General features: G+C 50.4%; 1 long non-coding RNA gene across 1 annotated transcript; it reads right to left on the bottom strand.

Annotated features, from left to right (window-relative positions):
• Positions 1–6,003: 6,003 nt before the first annotated feature.
• LOC103589405 lies at positions 6,004–9,401 on the bottom strand. The gene is made up of 3 exons (XR_550388.1): positions 8,665–9,401; positions 7,460–7,541; positions 6,004–6,224 (listed from the first exon to the last, which is right to left on the bottom strand). It is a non-coding gene; the product is annotated as an uncharacterized LOC103589405 (long non-coding RNA).
• Between the last annotated feature and the right edge of the window lie 1,214 nt (positions 9,402–10,615).

The following is a 10,615-nucleotide window of genomic DNA, read 5'->3' as shown; positions in this document are numbered from 1 at the left end:
AAGTGGAAGAAGCTAGTCACAAAAGGCCACGTATTGTATGATTCCATTTATATGAAATGTCCAGAATAGGCACATCCAGAGACACAGAGAGTAGATTAGTGTTTGCCAGGGACTGGGTAGAATAGGGATGGGGAGTGACAGTTAATGGTTTGGGGTTTTTTTGGGGGGGGGTGATGAAAATGCTCTGGAATTAGATAGTGGTGATATTTGCACAACCTTGTGAATGTACTAAAAAACATTGAACCGCACACGTTAAAATGATCAATGTGATGGTATGTGAATTGTAGCTGAATTTTTAAAATGCAGTGGGAGACGCTACCTCCTAGGACGGTCGGCGTAATTCAGTGAGATGATGCACGTGAACACTGACCCGTAGCAGGTGCTCGATGAGCACTTACCCCCAGCCACTGGGGCAGACGAAGGCACACATCTGCTTATGTCACAGGGCGGCTTTGAGGGCAGTTGGGAAAGGCATGTTACATAACCCTGGGTGAGCCGGGATCTACCAAATGCCCTCCCCAGGAGGTTAGTGAGGTCACCCTGGGCTGGGGGGATCCCTAGGCTCACAACCTGCCACAGAGTTCTTCTGGCACGTCCACAGTTGTAGGAAACCATGTGTCCCCTGAGTCCGGTGGCTCCCCCAAATTGGGTAACTGACCCTCTTCCAGGGGCCTGAACACCTATTCAGGGAAGTACAGCAGAGAAAAGGAACTCTCTTCTGTTCAGTAACCTACTGTCAGCCTCACACGGGCTGTATCCACAGGTCCTCAGACTAGGCCCTGGCACTGGGGACCCCCAGACTGAGGGAAAGGTATAGATGGGATGCCCACAATGATGCTGACTGGGGTGGCAGGAGATGAGGGTGCTGCCCTGCTGTCCACTCTCTGGCTAGTCTGGAATACCCCCCACCGCACTCCCTGAGCCCAGGGTCCTGTCTGTGAGATGAGGAGACAGGCAAGATGACTGCAGAGAGCCCATCATCCTACATGGCCAGACAGAGCCCCTTAGTGGCTCTAAGCACTGAAATGTCACCCAATTGAGTCCTGACTTGTCACGATGCTGACATACAATGCATGCTTTGAAATATCACATTCTGGCCAAAAATATTTGGATGCCCCAGGCACCCAAACATTATGGCCCAGTGGCAATAATCGGCACATTTGTGTGGGGCCCCCGTGTGTGCAGGGCCCAGTTCTAAGAATTTCACGTGGGCTACTTCATTGAATCCTTGTGTCCACCTTATGAGGCAGTATCATTGCCTCCTCCCTGCAAGTGAGGAAACTGAGGACTGAGAGGAAGAGTCCTGGGAGGGAGCAACGGCAATTTGGGCCCAGGCAGCCTTCCTAGGGCCATGAGATCGATCAGCATTCCCAGTGGATTGTCTGGAATGATGTTGTCAAGTGGCTCAAAGAAAGTGAAAATAATGGCTCTCACAGTGGGGAAAGGGGAGATCTACTTCTCCGGGGGAGGCTGTCCTGGGCAGTAAGCTGGACAGCGCAGGACCAGTTCAGAAAATTGTAGGAGTGGCTGGAAGTCTGACAGGGAGGGAGGACAACAAGAAAGGAGCTTGGCACCCATTGCCCCTGGGGAGCAGTACATACAACACAGCCTGCTCATACCCTCTGCTGAAAACGCTTCCCTGGCTTCCCATTGCCATTCAGATAAGTCCAACGTCATTACCACAGCCACCAGACCCTGCTCATCTCCCCAGCACCACTTGTACCTTTCTTGCCCCACACCTTCTCTGGCCTTCTTCAATCCCTCAGGGAAGCTGAGCTCTCACCACAGGGCCTTTGCACATGCTGTTTGAACTTCCCGAACACTCTATCTAATGCCACCCAGACATCAAAGTCCAGTCTAAGCTTTGCCTCTTTGGGGAAGCCCTTCTGACCTTCCTTTGCCCCAGGTTGGTCCCTAACCCTGTGACCCTCTCAAAATACTGTGTTTCCCTCTGTGTAGCACTCTTCAGAGGTGTGAATTTTTACAATTATGGGTTGTCTCTTCAGCCAGAATGTAAATTCCAAGAGCTTGTGCACTGGTTGCGGCTCCCCATTGCCTCTCCAGAGCATAGCAAAGGCCCTGGAATGTAGTAGGTGCTCAAGAAATCCTTGGGGCGTGGATAAATGCATGGCCATGTGGATGTGACCATCTGCAGAAGCCCTAGGAAAGTGAGCTGTGGCTCCCAGGCTGCAGGACCCAGTGTGCCCCTGTCCCACATATGGTGCACCTGCAGCCAGGCCTCTCAAAGTGCAGGGCCACCTCGCTGCTAGGTGGCAGCAGCTTCTCCTACAGCCTTTTCCACAAGCTCTCTGGTCCCCTTTCAAGGAAATCAGCATTCTATCATTCACAACGCACAAAGGCATGTGCCCATTTCTGGGCAGCCTCAATTTGAAAGACGCTGACTTTTTCCTCTATGACAATTTTTTAAAAAGCAAATTCAAATTCTGCCCTTTTACCCACTGCAGATTTCAACACTTTTCTGAAAAGTGAACTAAAAAAGAAAAAGCCACTAATGCTTCTTTTAAAGAATTCACTTCAGAACAAATTCCACATAAGTGGCACCTCATGGTTATAGAAAGAGGCCAGTCTTCCTGGGAGGGGGCAATCCTACATTTTGTAAAAACAGACAAATCACAGGGGTTTTTCAGTCCCTCATTTGACCTATATTTAAATACCCACTGTATGTGCTGGGCCCTAGCTGAGTGTGGGAGATAAATCAGCAAGAAAAAGAAGGCTGACAGCCAAGTGATTTTTCTATGAATATCTTTTTATATCCAGGCTTTGAAGGGTGAATAAACACACATGCTTGCACATGCACACACATGCACTACCACCCAGCATGTGGAAGGGCCTGGAAAACCCATTTGTCAGTCGGCCCATTTCTCACCCCAGGCCACAAGGAGGCAGCACGCAACCCAACCTGGCCTTCATGGTTCCCAGAGTCTAGCGATGCACCTGCCTCCTGAGCAGGACCAATCAGAATCCTTCCCTGGGACTCATGTCAGACACGGGAAGCACATCTCTGTCACGTGGCTGGGGGTTCTGAGTCAGAATGTCACCAGTTGGCTTCTATGGAAAGCCACCTTTTCCAATCCCACAGGCAAGGGTGGGGGTCCTGCTGAGTGGGCAAGACCATAGCCGGCACAGCCAGGGAGGCCATCATGTCTCTGACCCCTGGTGCCTGCTGAAGCCAAGGCCAACCACATGGCATGTCCCAGCCACAAGGGATAAGATGCAGGTCTCTTTGCTAGTTGAGCTGGTTTTCAGGCACTTGAAGCTGGGAGTCCTCCATCCTGCACAAGTAGGATGGGGGCAGGAGGGGCGAAAGGCACAGTGGGAGGAAGTAGGATGGGTTTGGAGACTTCTCTTGGTGACAGCTGCATGGGCACAGAACGTGCAGCAGAAGGCCAGAGCCTTTGCACAACAGAAAAGGCAAAACTGGAGAAAGACAGTGGGAAGAGGCCAAGGTCCCCTTCTTCAGAGCTGTAGAAACAACAGTCCCGATCCCAAGGGGAAGTCTGGAACACAGAGGTGCCACTTGCTTGTGGGAATGCTGATGACCTTCAGAGGATATGACCTGGAACAGGTGCTGTGGAAGGGTTGCCTTCTGCTCCCTCTTGTTCTTGGGGAAACTCCAAGGAAACTCTGGGCATTTATCTTGACACGAAATAGAGAAACAAATCCTGCAGTTCCACAGAGAGAGAAGGCCATCAACGCTTGCTCTATCCAGGGGCCATTCAATGAGTGATGGGGTGTGACCAGCTGAGGCCAGGTCACCTTGTCCGCAGAATGAACATGTAAGGAAGGAAAGCAGAACAATATGGCATTAAAAGCAAATGCTGGGCAGTTCCCACAGCCAAGAAAGCAGAGCTTAATAGCCAAGGGGTGGAATCAACCCAGCAATGAGTAAACAAACTGTGGTCTAATCATACAGTGGAATATTATTCAGCCATTAAAAAAGAATGAAGTAGTGACACGTGCTACAACATGACCGAACCTCTAAAACATGCCAAGTGAAAGAAGCTAGGTGCAAAAAGTCACATAATGTAAGACTCCATTTCCAGGAAATACCTGGGGTAGGCAAATCCACAGACAGAACATAGACTGGTGGTTGCTAGGGGCTGGGGAAGGGAGGAATGGGGAGTGACTACTTAATGGGTATGGGGTTTTCTTTTGGGGTGCTGAAAATGTTTTGGAACTAGAAAGAGATGATGGTTGCACAACATCGTGAATATGCCTGATACAACTAAATTGTTCACTTTAAAATGGTTAGTTTTATTTTATTTTATTTATTTATTTATTTATTTTTATTTATTTTAAAGATGACCGGTAAGGGGATCTTAACCCTCAACTTGGTTTTGTCAGCAACGCACTCTCCTAAGTGAGCCACCGGCCAGCCCTAAAATGGTTAGTTTTATACTGTGTGAATTTCACCTTAATAAAAATAAAAATTTTTTAAAGGTCAGTGTCACCTTTCGCAGAGTGATGGAGACGCAAAAGATTACTCAGAGCCCATGTATTCAGAGCAATGAAAAGCCCGATGGGACTGCACCAAGGAAAACTCCTTCAGGAGAGGAGAGCCCAGGCACACCCTGAGTCAGTTGCTTCAGTTTTTATTGTAAAGACAAACTTACAGAAGAAAAACAGGTGGTTAATCAATCATAGTGAAAACGTAAACTGGCTACGTGACAATCTTCATTAAAGAAGTTGTAGTTTAAAATAGTTTAAGCAATTTACCATGAAAAGGAATCATAAAGGGCCGGCCTGTGGCTCACTTGGGAGAGTGCAGTGCTGATAACACCAAGGCCACGGGTTCTGATCCCATATAGGGATGGCCGGTTTGCTCACTGAGTGAGCGTGGTGCTGACAACACCAAGTCAAGGGTTAAGATCCCCTTACCGGTCATCTTTTAAAAAAAAAAAAAAAAAAAGGAATCATAAAGCTAAACTATGTGATGAACAAAAGGAAACAATAAGATAATCTCCAAAGCGCTTAACTCTGCAAGAAACTCAAAGAAACAGCTTAGGGCAAGATGTGGAACATCCCCCAAGCACTAACTAGCAGAATATCCTTGCAGCTTTTATTTTATTTATTTATTTATTTATTTTAAAAAGATGACCGGTAAGGGGATCTTAACCCTTGACTTGGTGTTGTCAGCACCACGCTCACCCAGTGAGCTAACCGGCCATCCCTATATAGGGATCCGAACCCATGGCCTTGGTGTTATCAGCACCACACTCTCCCGAGTGAGCCACGGGCCGGCCCTTCCTTGAAGATTTTAGCTCACATACTTTCCCAGCATTTAGGTTGAGCTGCACAAAGAGCAACTGCTCCCAGAGCAATCACTTTTCACTGTGCTTCAATTCTCTTAGCTACATCAAAGGCTTTAGTCCTGTGAAAGTTTTCTGGTCTTGCTTAATCTTAGCATTTCTACATGTTTTCCTAAATGGTTGGGCTTTGGCCCCCTAAACTAGAGGCTTTTGCCTCCTAAACGAAGGACTTTGGTCCTCTAACCTACAGGCTTTGGCCTTTTACACTAAGGACTTTTGCCCTGCGAAATACACGTGTTTTATTTCTATCTCATTAATAACTTCTTAGTCAATATCCTCTTCAGGTCAGAGCTTAAAAACACAACCCAGGAAAACTGAGGGGGCTGGAAAGCAGTGAGCTCTGCTGCAGACGCAAGAGAAGGGCGCTGGGCCTCCCGTGGCCCTTCCTGTTTTACTGCTTATTTAGCTCTTGTCTGAGACATTTACTTATGGACTTAGAAAAAGGTTAACTTAGATTTCAAAGGCCAGGGCATGCCAGCTCAGGACAGGGCCTGATGGCGGCCTGGAGGGGAGGCTCTCAGCTTTGGGGGAGAGCAAGCCTAGGGGGAAGGACTGTGCAGCAGGCGGCCAGGGAATCTGGTGCAGGCCAGAGGTCTCAGAGGAAGACCTCATGAGCAGGGTGCTGTAATAAGGCAGGAGGGAGTGCACTGGGGAAAACTCACTTGTGCAGCCAGATGAGAGGGAGACTGAGGCAAAGAGACCAGCCTGGAGTCTGGGGCAGCAACAGAGGCAACAACCCTGGGCTGAACTGGAGCCCTAGAAAGTGTGGCATCCTGGGCTGGGAGATGCAGCGGGCTGGAGAGCCAGTGGAGGGTCTTTGGGTCAGGGTGGGGAGCCCAGGCTGAGCAGCGCTGGGCACAGGGGTGCAAACAGCAGGAGCAGGCTTGCTTCAGGCTGAAGACAGAAAAGGGGGACAGAGGAGGAGTGGGTGGAGAGGTAGAGGGGAAACCAGAGAGGCTGAGGCCGAGGCTGCCAGGTGAGGAGGGTGAAGGGGACGGGGGGGAAAGGTCACCCTGGTGACTGCAGGGGAGCTGGGGCTTTGGGAAGCTGGGTCCTGGGGCCAGTGCTGGGGAAGTAGCAGTGCAGCAGCAAACCTGTCCCCTGATCAGGGAGAGGCAGGGAGGCCTGAGGGGAGGTGGGTCCAGGAAAGGGATGTGGACTGGAGGGTACACACATGCACACGTGTGAACATGAAAGATGCCAACACATGCTCACACACTCACACAAACGTACAAAACCAGCCACAGCCACATACAAAAACAGACATACAGAAACACAGCCCCCCCAATGCTCACATGTGCACACACACGCACAGATGCACTTACACATGTAGGCACACATGCAGAGACAGGCCCAGGCCCACAGCTGATGTTCATACATAAGCAGATGCACATGCAGCCACAGACATCCAGACCTCCAACACAGGAGGTCCAAGCACACAGCCACACTGGAACACACTGTCATTTGTACACATGTGTCGACTGTCTCTCACACACACACACATACACACAAACACACACACACACACACACACACACACACACACACACACACACACACACACACACACACACACACACACACACACACACACACACACACACACACACACACACACACACACACACACACACACACACACACACACACACACACACACACACACACACACACACACACACTCTCTTTCCTGCCAAAACAGACTCATTAGTAGAGATGCACATACAGAGGCCTGCACTGATTGTGAGTGTAATTCTGTCCACACACACCCACGCAGCAGGCATACCCACATGGCAACATGACCAACCCCCTGGGAAGGAAGCTCTGGGCACCCCCATAGAGGCTGCCTTGGCTCTGGAACCCCAGCACCAGAGCCTGCCTGGGAAAGTGAGACAAACCACAGCCATTGCCCAACACACCCACCCTGTCCAGCCCAGGGTCAGAGGAGCCGGGGCCAGGCCTCGCGTGCCTGCCTATGCATTGGTTGCTACCGGCAGCAGACACCCAGCCACCGACGCAGACAGCTGGGATTGCAAGGGATCTTGCAAAATCTTTCCCGTCCCTCAGGGTTCAGCTAAAGTGTCTCTTCCCCCAGGGAAACTCCCCAGGCTCCTGTGGGCATATTTAACCTTCTTTTGGAATTCTGGTTCTGCCATGCTCAGCTGTGTGACCTTGGGCAAGTCACTTTATCTCTCTGTGCTTCATTTCCATCTGTATAAAATGGGGATAACAAAAGCACACATATAATGGGGATAACGAAGCATGTATATATGAATACAAGTGCAGTCGTGCATCACTTGATGGGGATATGAGAAATGCATCGTCAGGCAATTTCATTGTCATGCAAACATCACAGAGTGCACTTACACAAACCTAGATGTCCTAGCCTACTACACACCTAGGCTCTATGGTACAGCCTGTTGCTCCTAGGTTACAAACCTGTACAGCATGTTACTGTACTGAATACTGTAGGCAATTGTAACACAACGGTCAGTATTTGTGTAGCTAAACATATCTAAACATAGAAAAGGTAGAGTAAAAATAAGGTATAATTAAGATAAAAAAGGCACACCTGTGTAGGGCACTTACTATGAATGGGGCTTGCAGGACTGGGAGTTGCTCTGGGTGTGTCAGGAATGAGTGAACGTGAAGGCCTGGGATGTTACTGCCCACACTGTAGACCTTATAAACACTATACACTCAGGCTACGCTAAATTTATATTAATTTTTTTCTTCATTTAATAATAAATTAACCTAAGCTTACTTTCATTTTTTTACTTTATAACCTTTTAAATTTTTTTTAACTTTTTGACTTTTTTGTAATAACACAGCTGAAAACACAAACACATTGTACAACTGTACAAAAAACTTCTTTCTTTATATTCTTATTCTATAAGCTTTTTTTTTCTTTTAACTTTTTTGTTAAAAATTAAGACACAAACACACACATTAGCCTGGGCCTACACAGGATCAGGATCATCAATATCACTCTTCCACCTCCACATCTTGTCCCACTGGAAGGTCTCCTATGGTAACAATGCCTTCTGGAATACCTCCTGAAGGGCCTGCCTGAGGCTGTCTTACAGTTAACTTTTTAAAATCTTATGACCATATATGAATTATCTACCGGAGCACACCCCCTGCCTCCCTGTACAGACGTGTGCAGATGCGAATGAGGGAAGCAGCTCCCCTGTGCTCACACTGTAAGCCACTGCAGACGCGGCTCACCGTCCCCCTCTGCCCCTTTCTCCTGCCCCCTGCTTGGGCCCTTACCACTGGACAGGACCCTGGGGCCAGGAGGAACCTCAAGAGAATGTGCAGCTTGTTCTCTCACCTCTACAGAAGATCAAGAAGGCACCTGTGAAGCAACTTGTCAAGCCTAGGACCAGGTGGCCACGCCTGGCAGGGATGGAGATGGGGACCTTAAACCCCGGATTTCTGTTCCAACGTCTCTGAAGAGGACTTAACGCTTCCTCTGTATCAGCACAAAGATCAGAAAGGGTGGAGATGAGCCACTGACTCTCCCTGGCTGAGCTTTCCTCCTCTTCTGTCTCCACCCACCCAGACCAGCGTCCTCCCAGCAGAGCCTCTTCCCAGGCAGCAGGCTGCCATCTTTATGCCGTTGAGCACTTCGGCTCCCAGTCTGTGCTGATGTGGTCAGGTGAATGGGGACTACAGGGCTGAAAGGTCGATGTAGGCTGCGTCCCAGTGAGTGCACCCAACCCCAGTTATGAATGACCCACGCAGAGCCCAACCATCAGCCTGGGGAAGCCCAAGGCCAATCAGTCTGACCGGATCCAGAGCATCAACCATGTGTGAGGTCCGGGGTCATGTCTCTGGAAGGTGCTCCCCTTCTCAGCTGTGTCCCCAGGGCACCTCCCAAGCCCTGGGTGTCAGGGTTTCCCCAGCACTCCCAGAGCACATCTCCCTATCTGTAACCTGCTGGAGGCCAAGAGCTGGCCCAGTGACCCCCAAGGACCCTAATGCCCTGGGAACTGAAAACCCTCCAGACACACTCAGGTATGTGGCAAAGAGACACACGTGGGCATGCCAACCTGTAGGCCTGGGTCCAAGTGAGACCAGTCTGCTGGGGTGTACCTGTGGCCCCTCACCCGGGCCAGTCCCATGTGTAGTCTCAAGAACTAGCCAAAGCCACATCAAGACGTGGTTTGAGGGACCCAGGCTAGACCTGAGGCCCTTGGAGAGCCAGTGTGACAAAAATACCCAAATCAGGCAGCGACTCACAGGCAGACAGATGTTCAGATCCCCAGAGCTGGACATGGGGCCAGGAGTTCTCTAGCTGCAGGTTTAAGAAGCCCCAAGAATTCTGATTTTGAAGCCCCCACCTCAAGCCCAGGACATCCCCCAAGCCAGGGCCCAGACCGAGCCCTCCAAAGAGATAAACCCGGACTTCCCCACCCCTCAAAGAAATGTCCCCCTCCCAGGGTTCCTGAATGACTTGCCTCCTAAGTCTCCATGCATATGGGGAAACTGAGGCTGAAGGGAAGGGGCTGGTCCAGGTCCCCTGCTGCGCACTCACCAGGTCTAGGCTGCACTCTTGGTTGCTCTGATCTGCAGCTGGAGGTCCCAGCCCCCCAGTCCCCAAAGGCAGGGCAGGCGCAATGCCAGAGGTTTGGCCCCTGTTCTGGCTTTTCCGGGGAGCACCTCGACCTCTGAGTACACAGAAGTCACACCCTTCTCTACTTACTGAGTGTAGGCGGGTCTGGGCTGAGGGCACCTGATAACCTCTCAGTGTATCCATGGGGCCCTATCAGGCCAAAACGGAATCCCAGCCTTGCTGAGCAGGGAGGTAGCCCTTGCAACAGGAAAAGTCAGGCCCAGATGTGCCCAGGTACATAGTCCTCAGGGACAGAGCAAGTTCCAGGTGGCTTCCAGGCCCCTGTCCTGTCCTCCTGGCCCTGTACCTCTGCAGGGAGAAGCCCAGTGTGTAGGACCCCCTCCCACTACTCCAGGACAGCCCTGGTGGCAAGAACTGACTGAGCTCTTAGGGACAGCCAAATCTCAGGCATGGCCCAAAAGAAAGCAGGCAGCAGCTTTGAAGAAATGTGCTTTGGGGCCCTCCTTGATGGGTTTCACAGCAGGCCAGTCATACCCACAGTGGCAGGGAAGGCTGGGGAACCCCCAGGCAGGGGGGTCTGGGAGTCTCTATCCATGTTCAGAACCTTCTGGGCTATTGTGGAAGAAGCAAGGAATGAAGAACGAGTCCAGACTTCAGAGGTAGGCAGCTCTGGATGGGACTCATGTGAGCTTGGCTAAGTCACGTC

Source organism: Galeopterus variegatus, unplaced genomic scaffold (assembly GCF_000696425.1).
Source record: "Galeopterus variegatus unplaced genomic scaffold, G_variegatus-3.0.2 Scaffold684, whole genome shotgun sequence".
Taxonomy (NCBI): Eukaryota; Metazoa; Chordata; class Mammalia; order Dermoptera; family Cynocephalidae; genus Galeopterus; species Galeopterus variegatus.
Note: the sequence above shows the minus strand (reverse complement) of the source record. Positions and strands in the feature narration are given on the sequence as shown.